Raw genomic sequence first — 19313 nt, forward strand, 5'->3', positions numbered from 1 at the left:
GGTCCTAAAATTGTAGGCCGTATCTCGGGTAATGATGAGTTTGAGTACAGAGAGGAAATTAAGAACCTGGTGGCATGGTGCAAAGACAATAACCTATCCCTCAACATCAGCCAGATGAAGGAATTGGTTGTTGACTTCAGAAGGAGTAGCGGACCACACAACCCCATTTACATTGGTGGTGCGCTAATGGAACAGGTCAAAAGCTTTATGTTCCTCGGGGTCAGTATCACAAATGACCTGACTTGGTCCAACCAAGCAGAGTCCACTGCCAAGAAGGCCCACCAGCACCTTTACTTCCTGAGAAAGCTAAAGAAATTTGGCCTGTCCCCTAAAACCCTCACTAATTTTTTATAGATGCACAGTAGAAAGCATTCTTCTAGGGCGCATCACAACCTGGTATGGAAATTGTCCTGTCCAAGACTGGAAGAAGCTGCAGAATATCACGAACACAGCCCAGCACATCACACAAACCAATCTTCCATCCTTGGACTCACTTACTCACTTTACACTGTACGGTGTCGGAGCATTACTGCCAGGATAATCAAGGACACGACCCACCCAGCCAACACACTTTTCATCCCTTTTCCCTCCAGGAGAAGGCTCAGGAGCTTGAAGACTCGTACAGCCAGATTTGAGAACAGCTTCTTTCCAACTGTGATAAGACTGCTGAACGGATCCTGACTCGGATCTGGGCCATACCCTCCAAATATTCGGACCTGCCTCTCAGTTTTTTCGTACTACCTTACCTCCCTTTTCTATTTTCTATTTATGATTTATAATTTAAATTTTTAATATTTACTATTGATTTGTACTCCAGGGAGTGTGAAGCGCAGAATCAAATATCACTGTGATGATTGTACGCTCTAGTATCAATTGTTTGGTGACAATAAAGTAAAGTAAAGGTCTGAAGCTTTTGGCTGATCCATCGCTCAAGCGAGGCCCATGCTTGGCTGAGGTCTTTCCAAGACCATCTTTTAAGCTTTACAATCCATATGTAAATGGAAAGAGACAAGAGGAGGAGGTAGACTGGTGCAACAAAAAGATTTGATTTCTAATTCTGCTTCTCCTGACCATTAGTTTAACTTCTACTTGAATTGAAAAAGTTGGATGCATCCAAGCAGAAGTAGCTTCAAAATGTCAAGGCTACTATCATCCTAAGGTCATGAGACCAGCAGGTAGAATCTGTGATGGCTTCAGGTAGGATGTCATTTTACAGCCATAATTTTTAGGTAATATTAAGTATGAAGGAAGCCATGGCTGGTGGACTAGAGAAGGTCTGTCAACGTTAACAAACAGCGGGGAAGTTCAGGTCTCATTGCGACCAAGAGGAACATGACTGCCTCCTCTCGGCTGCAGTTCAGAGCTGAAGCTGACCAACAACGCACCCTGCACAGTCACTGAGCTGCAACAGCAAAATCTATTTGATTACTGCAAATGATAAAAAGCCCCAATTTACGGAACAACTGAGTGAGGCCTTGCTATCACCACAAGCAGCAGTATCGATTTGAGGCATACTGCCTGTTCATTACCTATACAGAGTGAAGACTAGTCCTTTCATGTATCGTGGTAAGAAAGATACACTAACATTAATTCAAAGTAAAAGTCTTATATAAATCAAAGTGCAATTATATAATATTAGTTACTATTACTTAACTACCAGTGAGAGGAGAGATCACAAGTTGAGGAGTGTTCCCTAAATATTCATAAGCGAATGGAACGTTAGCATCACACATATGCCAGCAAAGCAGTGAGCCTAGTTGATGTCCCAACAATGCCTCAACTGGGATAACCAAGCAAAGGCTAGTGAGCATGTAACTGGAAGAGAGGTTATCGAACCAAAAAGCAATATCTTATAGTTTATTTAAAAAATTACCAAATATCAAAAAAATACAAAAAAGATAAATCCACAGATAATTTGTAATCAATACTCTTACCATGCCTTCTGAACAATGAACATTGCCACAACATCTCAGATATAAGACCATAAGATATAAAAGCAGAATTAGGACATTTAGCCTATCGAACATGTTCCACCATTTCATCATGGCTGATCGAAATTTCCTCGGCCCCTAGTCTCTTGCCTTCTCCCTGTATCCTTTCGTGCCCTGACCAATCAAGAATCTATCAACCTCTGTCTTAAATATACACAAAAACTTGGTCTCCACAGCTTCCTGTGGAAAAGAATTCCACAGATTCACCACTCTCTAGCTAAGGAAATGCATCCTCATCTCTTTTCTAGAAGGGCGCCCATCTTTTCAGAGGTTGTGCACTCTGGTCTTGGATTCTCCCACCATAGGGAACATCTTCTCCACATCCACTCTATCAAGGCCATTTACCTTTCGATAACTTTCAATGAGGTCACTCTTCATTCTACTGAATTTTAGTGAATACAGGTCCAGAACCATCAAATGCTCTTCATATGACAAGCTGTTCAATCCTGGAATCATTTTTGTGAAGCCCTTTTGAACCCTCTCCAGTTTCAGCACATCCTTTCTAAGAAAAGGGGCCCAAAACTGCTTTCTAGGTCCTTCTGCCTGCCCCTCCATCTACCTTCATATCATCTGCAAACTTTGCAACAAAGCCTTCAATTCCATCATTGACATATAATGTAAAAAGAATCAGTCCCAACACAAACCCCTATGAAATATCACTAGTCACCAGCAACGAACCAGAAAAGGCTCCCACTCTGCCTCCTGCCACAGCTGTATCCATGCCAGAATATTTCTTATAATACAATGGGTTCATAACTTGTAAAGCACCTTGTGTGGCACCTTGTCAGAGGCCTTCTGAAAATCCAAGTACAAAATATCAGCTGATTCTCCTTTGTCTACCCTGCTTGTTATTTCTTCAAATAATTCTAACAGATTTGTCAAGATTTTCTTTGAGGAAACCATGCTGACTATGATGTATTTTTATCATGTGCCTCCGAGTACCCAGAAACCACATTCTTAACAATCGACTTCAACATCTTCCCAACCACTAAAGACAGGTTAACTGGCCTATAATTGCCTTTCTTCTGCCTCTCTCCCTTTTTGAAGATTGAGGTGACTTTTTCAATTTTCCAGCCTTCTGGAAGCATCCAGTACCTAGTGATTCTTGAAAGATCATTATTAATGCCTCCACAATCTCTTCAGCCATATCTTTCAGAACCCTGGGATGTATACCATCTGGTCCAGTTGACTTATCTACATTCAGACCTTTTATTTTCCCAAGAACCTTCACCCTAGTGATGACAACTTCATAACTCCTGACACCTGGAACTTCCACCATACTGCTAGTGTCTTCCACTGTGAAACTGGTACAAAATACTTATTCAGTTTGTCTGCCATTTCCTTGTCCCCCATTACTACCTCTCCAGCATCATTTTCCAGCAGTCCGATATTCACTCTCACCTCTCTTTTACACTATGTATCTGAAGAAACTTTTGGTACCCTCTTTAATATTATTGGCCATCTTGCTTTCGTATTCCATCTTTACCTTCTTAATGACTTTTTCCAGTTGCCTTCTGTTGGTTTTTAAAAACTTCCCAATCCTCTAACTTCCCACTAGTTTTTGCTCTATTATATGCCCTCTCTTTGGCTTTTGTGTTGGCTTTGATTTCCTTTGTTAGCTTCTTCCTCTTTGGGATGTACATATCCTGTGCCTTTGATGCTCAGCCATCATCCCTGCCAGTGTTCTTTTCCAATCAATTTTGGCCATCTCCTCTCTCATGTCTCTGTAATTCCCTTTACTCCACTGTAATACTGATACATCTGGCTATCTTCTCCTTCTCAAAATGTGGGGTAAATTCTTCACATTATGATCACTTGTCCCTAAGCTCACTAATCAATTCCAGTTCATTACACAAAATCCAGTCCAAAATATCTGATTCCCTGGTGGGCTCAGCCACAAGCTGCTCTAAAAAGCCATATCATAGGCGTTCTAGAAATCCTCCTCTTCAGATCCAACCCCAACCTAATTTTCCCAATTTACCTGCATGACCACGGTAACATTGTACTTTTGGCATGCATTTTCTATCTCCCATTGTAATTTGTTGACCACATCCTTACTACCACTGTTTGGGGGCCTGTATACATCTCTCATTAGGGTCTTTTTACCCTTACAGTTCCTTAGCTGCATCCACAATGATTCAACACCTTCTGGCCTGATGTCACCTCTTTCTGATGATTTGATTTCATTTTTTACCAACAGAGCAATGCCACCCCTGCTGCCTTCCTGCCCATCCTTTCAATAGAATGCATATCTTTGGACATTAAGCTCCCAGCTAGAATCTTCTTTCAGCCATGATTCAGTGATGTCTGTAACATCATACCTGCCAATCTTCAAATGTGTTACAAGTTCATCTACTTTATTCCATATGCTGCACACATTCAAATATAACACCTTTAGTCCTGAATTCACCTTTCGATTTTTGTCTGCCTTTTACACTGCAACTGATCCTGTAGACTGCAATTTTGCCCTATTATCAGCCTCTCCTTGTTAGGGGTCTCACTACACATTGCCCTTATTTGTAAACCAACTACCTCATCCTCAGCACTATCACTCTGGTTCCCATCCCCTTACCTTCCCAAATGACTCCAGCCAACCTCCCGCAAGTGTATCGGATATTGGACCCCCTCAGGTTCAGGTGTAATCCCTCCCTTTCGTACAGTTTGTAATCCTCCAGATGAGATCCCAATGACCCAAACACCTCAACTCCCGACCCCTACACCAGTTCCTCAGCTATGCATCCATCTGCCAAATCATCCTATTCTTCCCTCCACTGGCGTGTGGCACAGGCAGCCATCCAGGGGTTACTAACCTGGAGGTCCTGTTTCTCAGCTTTCTACCTAGCTCCCTCAAATCTCTCTTCAGGGCCTCCTTACCTTGTCTACCTATGTCATTGGTGCCAATGTGTAGCAAAACGTCTGGCTGCCCACTCTTACCAGAAATTGCAGGGACCCAAGAAAAGATATTTAAATCATCCTTAGTGCCAGGTGAGGTACCAGAGGTTTGGAGGATACCTAATGTTGTTCTGCTGTTTAAAAAAGGCTCCAATAATAAACTACGAAATTATAGGTTGACATCAATAGTGAGAAACTTTTTGGAAGGTATTCTAAGGGACCAGATATATGAGTATTTTGATTGACATGGATTAATTAGGGATAGTCAGCATGGCTTTATGCATGGTAGGTCATGTCTAACATATTGCATAGAGTTTTTCAAGCATGTTACCAGGAAAATCGGTGAAGACAAGGTGGTAGATGTTGTCTATATGAATTCAGCAATGCATTTGACAAGGTCCTGCATGGCAGACTGGTCAACAAGAAGGTTGTCAACTGGCATTCAAAATGAGGTCGTAAATTGGATTAGACATGACTTTGCAGGAGTAGCCCAGAGAGTGGTAGTAGATTGTTGCCTCTCTGACCGAAGGCCTGTGACTAGTGGAGTGCCACAAGGGTCGATATTGGGTCCATTGTTGTTTGTAATCTACTGAATATCAACTATCCAGATGATAATGTGGTTAACTGGATCAGCGAATTTGAGGATGACACCAAGATGGAGGGGTTGTAGAGGACAGATAGGAAGACAATCCAAATTTGTAGCAGGATGTGGACCAGCTGGAAAAATGGGCTAAAAAAAAAAAAAATAGCAGATGGAATTTAATGCTGACAAGGGTAAGGTGTTGCACTTTGGGAAAGCAAACCAGGATAGGTCCCATACAGTAAATGACAGGGCACGAAAGAGAGCTGTAGAACAAAGGTATCTGGGAATATAGCTCCATAATTAATTGAAAGTGGCATTGCCGGTAGATAGAGTTGCAAAGAAAGCTTTAAGCACATTGGCCTTCATACATCAATGTATTGGGTACACGAGTTAGAATGATATGTTGAAGTTGTATAACAAGTTGATGAGACCTAATTTGAGTATTGTGTGCAGTTTTGGTCCCGTATCTACAGGGAGGATGCAAATGAGATTGAAAGAATACAGAGAAAATTTACAACGATATTTCTGGGACTGGAGGACCTGAGTTATAAGGAAAGATTAAATAGGTTATTCCCTAGAGTATAGATGATTCAGGGAAGATTTGATAGAGGTATACAAAATTATGAGGGGTATTGACAGGGTAAATACAATCAGGTTTTTTCCACTGGGGTTGGTTGAGACTAGAATTAGAGGTCAAAGGTTAAGGCTGAAAGGTAAAATGTTTAAGAGGAACATGAGGGGGGACTCCTTCATTCATGGGTAGTGAGTGGAATGCACATCCAGGGTGCAAGTGGTGGATGACATTATAATATCGATGTTTAAGAAAAAGTTTGATGAGGCACATGGATGGGAGGGGTATGGAGGGCTATGGTCCGGTGCAGGTCAATGGGAGTAAGCAGATTAAATGGTTCAGCATAGGCCTGTTTTTGTGCTGTAGTTTTCTATGACTATGACAACCGCCTCCATTGGTGCTGGGTTGGGTGAGAGGAGGTGGGGTAAAATATAACAGGCTATAAAGCTTCGTAAATCACTAGTTGTACTGTGCAGAGATCTGTTTGCTTCACTCTAGGAAGGACAGGACTACACTGCAAGAGGAGATTTATCAGGATGCAGTTGAAGTTGGAGCACCTGGATAAACTGTGTTTGCTTGTCTTGGTGTTGAGAGAAAACTACAGAGCACAGGTTTAAGGTAGGGGATAAAAGGTTTAGAGGGAATCTGAATTAGGGACTTTTTACCCAGCGTGTGGTTGGAATCTAGAATGCATTATATGTATTGATGGTGGAGGCAGACACTCTTACAACATTTAAAGAGTATCTAGAAGAACACGTGAATCATGAATACTTTGAAGGCTAGGGCCCAAGTCCTGGAAAGTGGGATTAATATGGATAGATACCTAAAGGTTAGGATAAACATGGTGGGCTGAAGGGCCCACTTCTGTTTTGTATGGCTGGAAGAGTCAAATTTCAAGTACCAACCTTGAAATGCAAAAGTCAAAGATGAGATGCATCATACCTTCCACTCTACTTCAAGTCTGGTGGCACAGCCTTAGCATATTGAGTTGAGAGCCGCTCAGCTTGATACCAGGGATGGCTGCTGCAAAAGATACAAATTCATTCTATTTAATAAGTTGCAAATCTATTAAAAAATCTTAAGTATGTGTATTCCATATTTTACACTACATAAATCTCTGTAATTTGTGTTTTAATTGAATTACAAGTGAATTTCTATAGACTTGAAATGTTTCTGCCAATCTAATAAATTTTAAAACTATCATCTAAGACATTTGGTAGCAATGAGCACTTAAAGTGACTCCAGGGCAATGTTTTCACATTAGAAAACTGAAATCTGTTGCACTTTGGTTTTGCATAAGCTTCTAAGCTAGATGGCTTGGAGTCTCTTAAGGCACATTTGAAGATGTGCATTAACCAGCAGGGACTGCAGTATTGCAGAGAAATTGCTTTCTATACATTTTGGAATGCAGTCAAAGATACATCTTTTTTTTGCTTTACCATTTTAAATGTCTTTTTTGAATTACAACATAGATTAGTTAATACCACCCAAACAGGTTGAAACCTTGTTTCCTCAGTTAAATGTTTTGCAGTATAATGCAATACTATCTTCAGCTGATAATAGAAATATCTGCACTTATACTTTACTAAAAATAACTATTCCAGTTCTTCTGAGACCTCTGCCCTGAAAGAACAAAAGAATTAGTCATCTAATTTTGAGCATTTTGAAAACAATGTTTTGTACATATTCATTTGCTTTAGTCACTACAAAAACTTTGGAACCTGACTAAACACTGAAATGCACTGCATGAAAAAAATCTTAATTTATACATGTAACAAAGATGGTTAAAAATACCTGGATGGAAGTGATAACATGCTTCATTTTGAGTGCCTAATATCTGTTACATGAAGACACAGTTGCATGTATAAATTATACATTATTTTAAGACTTTTTTCATGCAATGCATTTCGGTTGAGGACAATTCCTGCCACGTCCCTAAGGAGTTTGTAGATTCTCCCCTTGGCCACATGGGTTTCCTCAAAAATGCACTGGTTGGTAGGTTCAATGTAAATTGTCCAGTGGTTCCATTGTTTTAGACGTGACAGAATGGGAGGTGTGGCGTTACTAGTCAGGGAAAATGTCACAGCAGTGCTCAGTTAGGACAGACTGGAGAACTCATCTAGTGAGGCTTTATGGGTGGAACTGAGGAATAAGAAAGGTATGACCAGGTTAATTGGGCTATATTATGGACCACTCAACAGTCCAAGAAATTTAGAGGAAAAAATTTGCAGAGAGATTGCAGACTGTTGTAAGAAACACAAGGTTGTTACACGAGGTGATTTTAACTTTCCGCATATTGACTGGGACTCCCATACCGTAAAAGGACTAGAGATGGGGCAATGTTTGTTAAATGTGTTCAGGAAAGTTTCCTTAATCAGTACATAGAAGTTCCAATGACAGAGTGTTTGATACTTAATCTGGTTTCAGGGAATGAGACAGGGCAGGCGACAAAAGCTTATGTGAGGGAACTCTTTGCACCTAGTGATCATAATGTCTTAAGTTTCAAAGTAAATATGGGAAAGGATAGGTGTGGTTCATGGCTTTTGTGTGGTAGGTCATGTCTAATCAATCTTACAGAGTTTTTCTGAGGAAGTTACCAGGAAAGTTAATGAAGGCAAAGCAGCTGATGTTGACTTCATGGACTTCAACAAGGCATTTGACAAGGTCCCGCATGAGAAGTTGGTCAAGAAGGTTCAGTCACTCAGTCTTCAAGATGAGGTGGTAAATTAGATCAGACATTGGCCTTGTGGGAGAAGCCAGAGAGTGGTAGTCGATGGTTGCCTAACAGGTTAGAACTTTATTCTCTAGGACATAGAAGATTGAGTGGAGATTTGATAGAGGTATACAACATTTTGAGAGGTATACATAGATAGTTTAAGTGCAACCAGACTTTTTCCACTGGGGTTGGACGGGACTATGACTAAAGGGCATGGGTTAAGGGTGAATAGTGTAAGGTTTAAGGAGAATATGAAGGGAAGCTTCTTCACTCAGAGGACTGTGAGAGTGTGGAATAAGCTGCCAACACAAGTGGTGCACGCGAGCTCGATTTCAACGTTTTCAAGACATTTGGATAGCTATGTGGGTTATAGGGATCTGGAGGGCTATGGAGGAGAAGGCAGTTTAAATGGTCTGGCATGGACAGATGGGCCGAAGGGCTTGTTTCTCTGCTGTACTGTTCTATGACTCTATTAGGCTAGGGATTAATTAGATTTACAGCATCCGCACATTTCCTCGTTTGTTTTAAATTAGACGTTGCAGGGCGCACAGCTCAAAGGGACGGAAGGGCCTATTCGGTGCTGTATCTCAATAGATAAAATAAATCATGAAATCAGTCAGAATTACTTGAAACTGGCAACTGAATGGAGGTTCAGTCAACTGGGAGTTCAGGGATGCTGCTTGGTTCATTTATTATTCCAAAAGAATAGCACAATCCACAAATTAGCATGTAAATGCTAATGTCTTTTGAAGAATGGAATCTAACTAAAAAGAGAATATGGCTTTAAGGCTATCAAGCAACTGCTTATTTCCCTTGATAGCTCATATCTACTCTGACAAAGACAGATTTAGTTTTAAGATTAGGAACACTTTTCATAAGAGCATCCTTCCAAGAATCTTTGCAAAGCTGACATGTTATTTTACCAAAACGTGGAACTTTGGAGAAGCTGACATCCAATGAACTGGTTTATCACTTTTCATCCAGGTATGTCAGCTCAAATAAGTTTACTGCCGTTGAATGTGCCTGTGCTTTTTCCCAAACTTCAGTATCAATCTTTTTGGAACTCATAGAAAATGAGTTGTGAAGAGAGGATGAGGTACAGTCAAAAGAGAAAATGCAGACTTGATTTGTATTACAAGGGGTGATTGATATGTTTGTGGCCTAAGGTAGAAGGAGTCAATTTTAGAAAACCTAGCACATTTATTTTTCGACATAGTCCCCTCCTACATTTACACACTTAGTCCAGCGGTCGTGGAGCATATGGATCTTGGACCTCCAGAAAGTGTCCACAGCAGGGGTGATTAATAAGTTCGTGGCCTAGGGTAGAAGGAGATGAGTTATACAGCTCTCGTTACAGGCACATGCAGTTTAACTCTTTGAGTTATTATGCAGAAAGTTTGAAGTTAATAACTCATCTCCCCTGATGAGTTAACTGATCCCACTCCTCCTTCCAGTTACCTTTTTTCCATTATTTTCCTACTGTTGCTTATCTGCTTCGACTCTGAACAACTACCCTCAAAGTTCTTACCTTTATGTCCTTACACAATGAATTTCATGCTCAACATACTGTTCTTTTTTTTAAACCCCTCACCATTTATGTATCCTATACCCTGTCATCAGAATTCTAAATCCACATGGACATGACTGAGATGCTTACAACCAGTGCTACAATAATGGTCCCAGGAATTAACTTCCTGTAGACAACCCACTCTTCCATTTACAGAACTCCATTCCTTCATGTGCAAACTTAACCTTGTCACAAGCTCTACCAATAAAGTAGGTGCCACTATTTGTTGATGAACCATCCTCTGATTTTCAGACCATCACCCGCTCTACAATTCTTTTTTATAATTCCCCAGATCTTGACTTCACAACTAAACGTGATGCCTGTTACAGGTACGACCTTTCATCAAGATGCTAACTGCCCTGCAAAACACAGTCCGACTGTGCCAAATCAGTGAATGGGAGCACAAGAAGAAAAGGCAACTTCATACAGGGCCGCGAATGAAGATTTGAAAAAAAGGCAGGGCTTCATGGCAATTTTTGGAGTTAAACTGTGCCCAGGCAGTGAACAGAATCCATAACAGGGTGAACGATAAATAAAAATAAGGCAGGACAAATTGTGTGAGTGGGTTAGTGTTGGAGTGGCTTTGGTGAGGCAAGTACCTAGTAAGTTTCTTTTTCTTCGTTATTCTTCATCTTTGAATGTTAAGGCACAATTAGTGCAGTGAGAATGGCTCCAGGGTTAATGTTGTGTTCTTTGTGTGAATTGATTGACCTCAAGCCCCCCGGATAACCACATCTGTGCCAGGTGCACTGACTGCAGCTCCTCAGAGAAGATGTTAATGAACAAGAGCTGCAGCTCGATGACCTTAGGCTCATCCAGGAGACTGAGGAAGTGATGGATAGGAGCTACAGGAAGGTAGTCACCTCTAGCTTGCAGGAGGCAGGTAATTGGGTGACTATCAGGAGAAGGAAGGGAAATGGGCACCCAGTGCAGATTCCCCTCAATAATAAGTACATCACTTTGGATACTGTTGAGGGGACCTATCGGGTGGAGCTGCAGCGACTGGGTCTCTGGCACTGTGGCTGAGAAGAGAACAGAGGTGAAGAGGACTGCAAAGTTGATAGGAGATTCCATGGATAGAGGAGCAGAGATGAAATACTGTGGACACGACAGAGACACCCAGATAGTAGGTTGCCTCCCAGGTGCCAGGGTCAGGGATGTCTCTGATCAGGTCCACACCATTCTAAAGGAGGGTGAGCAGGCAGAAGTCTTAGTACATATTGGCACCAAAGGCATAGGTAGGAAAGGTGAGGAGATCCTAGAGAGATTTTAGGGAGCTAGGTAGAAAGCTGAAAAACAGTACCTCCTGGGTAGCAACCTCTGGACTGATGCCTATGCCACATGACCGTGATGGTAAGAATAGGATGATTAGGCAGGTGAATGCATGGCTGAGGCACTGGTGCAGGGGGCAGGGTTTCAGATTTCTGGATCATTGGGAACTCTTCTGGAGAATGTACAACCTATACAAAAGGAATGGGTTAAACCTCTAGAGGGATCGATATCTTTGCGGGCAGGTTTGCTGGGGCTGTGGGAGCAGGTTCGCTGGGGCTGTGGGAGCAGGTTCAAACTAAACTGGTAGGGCTATGGGAGCCAGAGTGATAGCGCTGAGGATGGGGTGGTTGGTTTACATACTGAGGCTGTGTGCAATGAGAGTCCTAGCAAGGAGAGGCTGATAATAGAAAAACAATTACAGTCAATGGGATGAGATGAAATGTAAAGGGGGGACAAAATCAAAGAGGATGATGAATACAGCACTGAAGGTGTTACATTTGAATGCACACAGTATACAGAATAATGCAGATGAACCTGTAGCACAATTATAGTTTGGCATGTATGACATTAAGAATCACTGAATCATGGCTGTAGGAAGATTATAGCTGGGAGCTTAACATCAAAAGGACAGGCAAGAAGGAAGAGGGGGCAGTATTGCTCTGTTGGTTAAAAAAAAATCAAATCATTAGAAAAAGAGGGGACACAAGGCCGGAAAGTGTTGAATCATTGTGGATAGAGCTAAGGAACTGCAAGGGTAAAAAGACCCTGATGAGAGTTGTATACAGACCATCAAACAGTAGTAAGGATGTGGTCATAGAAAATGCATGCCAAAAGGGCAATGTTATGATAGTCACGGGGGTAGATTGGGAAAATCAGGTTGGTGCTGAATCCCAAGAGGGAGAACTTGTAAGAATGCCTATGAAATGGCTTTTTAAGAGTAGGATGTAATTGAACCCACTAGGGGATCAGCTGTTCTGGACTGGGCGTTGTGCAATGAACTGGAATTGATTGGAGAGCTTAAGGTAAATGAATCCTTAAGGGCCAGGGGCCGGTGATCATAATATGATCGAATTCACCCTGCAATTTGAGAAGCTAAAAGTCAAATGCATCAGTATTACAGTGGAGTAAAGGGAATTACAGAGGCATGAGAGAGGAGTTGGCCAAAATTGAATGGAAGTGGAGCTGGGATGATGGCAGAGCAGCAATGCTGGAGATTCTGGCAGCAATTTTGAAAGCTCAGGATTGATTCATCCTGGAGAAGAAATAGTATTCCAAAGATAGGGATGTACAACCATGGCTGACACGACAAGTCAAAGAACATAAAGCCAAAGAGAGGCCCTATAATAGAGCAAAGGTTAATAGGAAGTTAGAGGATGGGGGAGCTTTTAAAAAAAAACTTGACAGAAGGCAACAAAAAAAGTCAGAGGAGGAAAAAGATGGAATATGAAGGTAAGCTAGCCAGTAAAATTAAAGAGAATACAAAACTTTCTTCAGATATATAAGGTATAAGAGAGAGGCAAGGGTAGATATTGGACTGTTGGAAAATGATGCTGGAGAGGTTGTAATGGGGGGGCAAGGCAATGGTGGATGAGCTGAATAAGTATTTTGCATCAGTCCTCATTGTAGAAGACACTAGCAGTATGGTAGAAATTCGAGAGTGTTGGGGGTCAGAAGTGAATGAAGTTGTCATTACCAGGGACAAGGTGCCTGGGATACTGAAAGGTCTGAACATAGACAAGTCACCTGGACCAGATGGTGTACACTCGAGAATTCTGAAAGTGGTGGCTGAAGAGATTGTGGAGACATTAGTAATGAACTTTCAAGAATCAATACTGGGTGCAGTAGTAGTCTGGCAAACTGACCTCTACCTTGCTGAGGCTAGGCGGCAACTCCCAGACACCACCTCTTACATATCCCTCAAACAGGACCCCACTGAAGAGCACCAGGCCATTGTCACCCACACTTTCACTGATCATATGAACCCTGGGGATCACCAGGGGAGGAGAAGATGGCGGCGCGATGCAGCGCACGTGGCTGCTCTGAAATGATATCGTATTTGTAAGTAGGTACCGTGCACAATCCTGATTTGATGGAGACAGATGTAAGAAGCACAGAGGAACATCTGGAGAAACTTCTGAAATGCCTGCTTCACTGCCGCTGCTACTGTGCGATAGAGAATCTCTGGAGACAAAGGCCCCAAATCCTCGGCTTTGCCTATTGCCTGTTGCCGGGGCCGGGGTCGAAGCGCGCTGCAGAGATGGCGCTCGGTACTCGGTATCGGAGGGCTGGTCGGAGGCTCAAAGTTTTCGGACGGACTCAAGAGTCGGACTGTGGTCGGGTGCTTCCAGGGTGCTGCATCGGCAAGTTTGCGGCGCTGGAAGCTCATGGCAGGAAGAGAGTTTCTCTTCCTTCTACCGTCTGCGTGAGATGATGGGACTTTCAAGAGACTTTGAGATTTTTTTTTACCATGCCCGTGGTCTGTTCTTTATCAAATTTACGGTATTGCTTTGCACTGTTGTAACTATATGTTATAATTATGTGTTTTTTGTCAGTTTTTCAGTCTTGGTTTGTCTTGTGTTTCTGTGATATCATTCTGGAGGAACATTGTATCATTTCTTAATGCATGCATTACTAAATGACAATAAAAAAGGACTGCATGTTCTCATAATCTAATCTAATCTAATCCCATCCACTGCCACAATCCTTATAGTTACTTACCCCGCACCTCCCATTTTTACCTCCTACCCAAGATCCATAAACCAGCAGTCGAGGTAGACCCATTGTTTCTCTTTGCTCCTGCCCCACCAAACTTACATCTGCATACCTCAGCTCTGTTTTATCCCCACCAGTTCAGTTCCTGCGTACCTACATCCATGACACTTAACACACTCCAGTCCCTTTGCACTTCCAGCCACCATCAGGAGGGGTTCAAAGCTCTCTGCTTCTTTCTGGACACCAGACCCAACCAGTTCTCCTCCACCACCACTCTCCTCTGTCTGGTGGAACTGGTCCTCCCACTTCCTTCAAACAATAGACAATAATAGACAATCGACAATAGGTGCAGGAGCAGGTCACTCGGCCCTTCGAGCCAGCACCACCATTCACTGCGATCACGGCTGATCATCCACAATCAATATCCAGTTCCTGCCTTATCCTCATAACCTTTGATTCCGTTATCTTTAAGAGCTCTATCCATCTCATGAAAGCATCCGGAGACTTGGCCTCCAAAGCCTTCTGGGGCAGAGCATTCCATATATCCACCACTCTCTGGGTGAAAAAGTTTTTCCTCAACTCCGTTCTAAATGGCCTACCCCTTATTCTTAAACTGTGGCCTCTGGTTCTGGACTCACCCATCAGCGGGAACATGCTTCCTGCCTCCAGCGTGTCCAATCCCTAAATAATCTTATATGTTTCAATAAGATCCCCTCTCAGCCTTCTAAATTCCAGGGTATACAAGCCCAGTCGCTCCAATCTTTCAACATATCACAGTCCCGCCATCCCGGGAATTAACCTTGTGAACCTATGCTGCACTCCCTCAATAGTAAGAATGTCCTTCCTCAAATTTGGAGACCAAAACTGCACACAGTACTCCAGGTGTGGTCTCACCAGAGCCCTGTACAACTGCAGAAGGACCTCTTTGCTCTTATACTCAATTCCCCTTGTTATGAAGGCCAGCATGCCATTAGCTTTCTTCACTGCCTGCTGTACTTGCATGCTTGCTTTCAGTGACTGATGTACAAGAACACCTAGCTACCTGTCTGGGAGTTTCCTAATCCTCCGAGACCTCCGTACCCCCTCACCTAAACCCTTCAGGCTCGGACACTACTGGGGATACTTCGGGTCTGCTTGCCAACTCCTCTCTCAATCTCTCACTCATGCCCCCACTGAAACTCGGAGCCCCCTGTCCCATGTCCAGGGCCCCGTTTCTTTTCCTTCAGGTTCCAATAATCCACACACACACTGCCTACATCTTCCACGGCTACAGGGTCCAGTCACTGCGACCTCTCTCTCACCGAGGTGTCTTCAGCGGTCAACTCCCCTCCCTCGTGGTATTTCGCAGCGTCTACTAAGAGGGTCTCACCCTCAGATACTTCCCCCAGGCCGTACCACAATCGGCTCTCGTTTAAATTCAGTACCGGCCCAAGGCTGCTTCACTCGTCCTCACAAGCAGCTCGAAACACTGCGTGCACAGACAATGCCCCTATGAACTCCAGTTTCACTGACCAATAGTCATCTTCTGGGTAATCACTGGCAACCAAATCTCCAGTGCCCTTAATGTTGTCAAGGGTAAATGCTTCAGAAACCGGTTGTAAAATGAACTGTACAACAACTTGACCTGCGCCCCGGTGTCGAGGATGGCTTTAGCATAGCTTCCATCTATCCGTAACGACACACGGGGCCGTGGTCCCTCTAAGCCGTCAGGAATAAGGTCTGTTCCTTTCAGAAGTTCCTTGGTACCTTGCTTGGAATGTGCTTCCCCAGAGACCCCAAGCCATTCCCCCACTGGGCCTCCACTAAGTTTCCCGTCACCTCTCTGATCAGCTGAACAACTGAGGGAGGGACTGATCCCCTTAAATGATCTCCCTGGCACTGCAAGAAATTTAGCTGCCCCCCTAGCCAGAGAAGATACACTGAAAGCTTTTCCCCAATCTCCTGATACAGGAATGGAAAGCCCCCCAGGCACTGCATTTTACTTCCAGTCGAACCAGACTTATTTTCCCCTGCTTTCAGATAACTGGCAGCTGTCACTACGGGGTAATTGACCCGAACAGTTATAACACCGTCAATGGCCCACCTACTCAAACTTTCAACCAAACCCTGTCACTCCCCCTCAAGCGAGCTCTGCCACTCATCTAACAACTGAGAGATCCACTCCGCCCACGTCTCGTACGCCTCTGCCCCTTTAGGGATGGACAATATCCTAAAAGCCAGGCGGAGCCTGCCATAGCTGGAACACTTATTCGCAGACACTACCTCTGAATCAGACCACTTTTTCCTCTTTCTCCTAACAGTATGGACAGCCCATGGTCCCACCTCACCTGGGGCACCAATAGACATTGGCAGTCCCACCACCAACTCGTCAGCACTAGTCTGTACTCGACAAAGACCTCCGGGGTACCAAGAGTCACCCCACCCAACACACCTGCAGTAATAACCAGCAATCCCACAGAGACACACATTACTAACCGCAATCCCACCAACACACAGCAGCACTGATTTAAACAGGGCAATCACACAGCACCCCACTGAATCCAATCACGGACGAAGCCCCCAAATTTAGCCCCCGGTAAGCCTTAGGCTCGCTCAGCTCGCTTCTGTCTGGGGGGGACAGCCTTTGGCCCCGCCAAACTAGGTAATCAAGTTTGTGTGGATGCTGTGTGATGTACCCCACCCTGACAAATAACAGACAGTACACCATATGCGATTAAATGATTACACTTTATAGATCTTACTGGAACTATGTAATTAATAGAGATAAAATATAAAAGGAAAGTAAAAGGTGCCAAACTTATCAAAGTTCAACCACTTCGTGCACACAGTTGGGGCCCAATTAACGGAGTCTTCTTTCCACCATTCGATCCCCTCTAACCTCCTCGACCCGCCGCCTGGTACCAACCATGGTGGTCGACCAGACACTCTACACGAGTCTGTCTTCGTCTCCTCTCCTTGCTGAAGACCCTGAGCCTCGGACTCCCACTCGGGGTCCGTTCCACCGCCCAGCTTACAGCATCGCGCCTCCTCTCCCTGTCCCCATCACGCCTTCTGCCCCAAAGCCCACGAAAAACAATAGCTTGCAGACACACAAGAAAGAATAACATATATCCCAATTGGTTCATTAGCTCTCTTATCAATAATATAACCCAAACAAGCAGAGAGAGAGAGAGAACTCCTTACATCGCAGTTATTATTACAGAAAAGCCATTTTTATCATAACATAACAAAGAAGCCATTTTGTTAGCCTTCGCAGTAACATAAAAGAAGAAACCCCTTACACAAGATTCTGGCATGGTTCTGGTGGACTGGAAATTTGCAAATGTCACTCCGCTCTTCAAGAACGGAGAGAGGCAGAAGAAAGGAAACTATAGGCCAGTTAGTCTGACATCAGTGGTTGGGAAGATGGAGTTGATTGTTAAGGATGTGGTTTTGGAGTACTTGGAAGTGCATGTTAAAATGAGCCAAAATCAGCATGGTTTCCTTTAGGAAAAATCTGGCCTGACGGATCAGTTGGAACTCTGAAGAAGTAATAAACAGGATAGACAAAGGAGAATCAGTGGATGTTATGCACTTGGATTTGCAGGTGGCCTTCGGCAAGGTGCCACACATGAGGCTGCTTAACAAGTTAAGAGCCCATGTTGTGACAGGAAAGATACTAACATGGGTAGAGCATTGTCTGATGGGCAGGAGCAGAGAGTGGAAATAAAAGGAGCCTTTTCTGGTTTACTGCCAGGGACGAGTGGTGTTCCACAGGGGTCTGAGTTGGAACCACTTTTTATGTCAAAGGTCAGTGATATTGATGATGGAATTGATGATTTGTGACCCAGTTTGCAGACGATACAAAGATAGATGGAGAGGCAGGTAGTTTTGAGGAAGGAGACGCTACAGGAGGACTTAAACAGATTAAGAGAATGGGCAAAGAAGTGGCATATGGAATCAGTGTCAGGAAGTGTATGGTCATGCACTGTGATAGAAAAAATAAGTGCTTATTATTTTCTAAATGCAGAGAAAATTCAAAAATCTGAGGTGCCAATTGACTTTAGAGTCCTTGTGCAGGATTCCCTAAAGGTTAATTTGCAGGTTGAGTCTGTGGTGAGGAAGGCAAATGCAATGTTAGGCTTCATTTCAAAAGGACTAGAACATAAAAGCAAGAATGTAATGTTAAGGCTTTATAAAGTGCCGGTGAGGCTTCACTTGGAGTTTTGACTTGCAGACCCTTCCAGTTTTGGGCCCCTTCCAAGTTCATAAGATATAGAAGCAGAATTAGCCCATTTGGCCCATTATATCTGCTCCACAATTTCATCATGGCTGACCCATGATTCCTCTCAGCCCCAATCTCCTACTGTCTCACCATATCATAGAACATAGAAACATAGAAAACATACAGCATAATACAGGCCCTTCAGCCCACAAAGCTGTGTGGAACATGTCCTTAACTCAGAACAACCTAGGCTTTACCCATAGCCCTGTATTTTTCTAAGCTCCATGTACCCAACCAGGAGTCTCTTAAACGACCCTATCGTTTTCGCCTCCACCACCCCATTCCACGCACTCACCACTCTCTGTGTAAAAAAAACTTACTCCTGACATCTCCTCTGTACCTACTTCGAAGCACCTTAAAACTATGCCCTCTCATGCTAACCATTTCAGCCCTGGAGAAAAGCCTCTGACTATCCACACGATCAATGCCTCTCATTATCTTGTACACCTCTATCAAGTCACCTCTCATCCTCCATCGCTCCAAGGAGAAAAGGCTGAGCTCATTTAACCTATTCTCATAAAGCGTGCTCCTTAATCCAGGCAACATCCTTGTAAGTCTCCTCTGCACTCTTTCTATGATTTCCACTTCCTTCCTGGCAACCAGAATTGAGCACAATACTCCAAGTGGGGTCTGACCAGGGTTCTATATAGCTGCAACATTATCTCTCGGCTCTTAAACTCAATCCCATGATTGATGAAGGCCAACGCACCGTAAGCCTTCTTAAGCACAGAGTCAACTTGCATAG

At 43.4% G+C, this 19313-nt stretch overlaps 1 long non-coding RNA gene across 1 annotated transcript in view; it reads right to left on the reverse strand.

The window, feature by feature from the left end:
• Positions 1-19313, reverse strand: part of LOC140194706 (uncharacterized) — a 37504-nt gene that overhangs the window by 2423 nt on the left and 15768 nt on the right. The window contains exon 2 of the long non-coding RNA XR_011885271.1: positions 6980-7060. This is a non-coding gene — a long non-coding RNA (uncharacterized lncRNA). The remainder of the gene's footprint in view (positions 1-6979; positions 7061-19313) is intronic.

Source organism: Mobula birostris, chromosome 3 (genome assembly GCF_030028105.1).
Source record: "Mobula birostris isolate sMobBir1 chromosome 3, sMobBir1.hap1, whole genome shotgun sequence".
Classification (NCBI taxonomy): domain Eukaryota; kingdom Metazoa; phylum Chordata; class Chondrichthyes; order Myliobatiformes; family Myliobatidae; genus Mobula; species Mobula birostris.